At 43.6% G+C, this 729-nt stretch overlaps 1 protein-coding gene across 2 annotated transcripts in view; it reads left to right on the forward strand.

The window, feature by feature from the left end:
* Positions 1-729, forward strand: part of Cadm3 (cell adhesion molecule 3) — a 31,899-nt gene that overhangs the window by 28,511 nt on the left and 2,659 nt on the right. The window lies entirely within an intron of this gene.

The following is a 729-nucleotide window of genomic DNA, read 5'->3' on the forward strand; positions in this document are numbered from 1 at the left end:
CATAGTGAATGGAGGTTGACACTCTTGGTCCAGGTTGTACTATGAGATCAGTCCACACCTATGATGGATGGTGAATTTTGCATAGTGAATGGAGGAACACAAACACCATGGGAGAAATCAAACCAGTCTTGTCCACAAACCTTTGGATGATGTCAGAGTAGAGATGAAATATCAGATCTCTTTCCTTGGATGGGTCAGAAGATTGGGTTTTATTGAATAAGTAGTCTTCCTTGCCCAAGAAGGAATTACTGAAGGAAAAGACCAGATATGTTAAGAGCACGTGGGTTGGGGAGCTTAAAGAAGAAAGAATGAAATACCTGGGAGTAGAGATGCTAAATGCTATGGGATAAGGCAGGTGTCTAGGCCACAGCCCAGGCTGGAATAAAATCCTCGGGTGGAGCTTGAGGTCCTGGGCTCATCCTAGAGAAGAAAGATGATTTTCTAATTCACGTCAGACTATTACCTTGCTCTCTAGGGAAATTTACAAGTCTTATACAGTGTGGAACAGTCTAGCATTTTCTTGGCAAGGTGCTTTCCAACTCTTAATTCTTGGCCCCATCAGTTTTCACTGTTTGTTCCCCATCTGATCTTAGGACGACGAGAGTGGCAAACAAACCCCTAAAGGGACTAGTGCAGAAGAGCAGACAGGATTGAGAAGACATGAGAGATAGTCAAGGATCAAGAAAACACAGATGTGTGTGTGTGTGTGTGTGTGTGTGTGTGTGTGTG

This window comes from Microtus ochrogaster, unplaced genomic scaffold, assembly GCF_000317375.1.
Source record: "Microtus ochrogaster isolate Prairie Vole_2 unplaced genomic scaffold, MicOch1.0 UNK35, whole genome shotgun sequence".
Taxonomy (NCBI): domain Eukaryota; kingdom Metazoa; phylum Chordata; class Mammalia; order Rodentia; family Cricetidae; genus Microtus; species Microtus ochrogaster.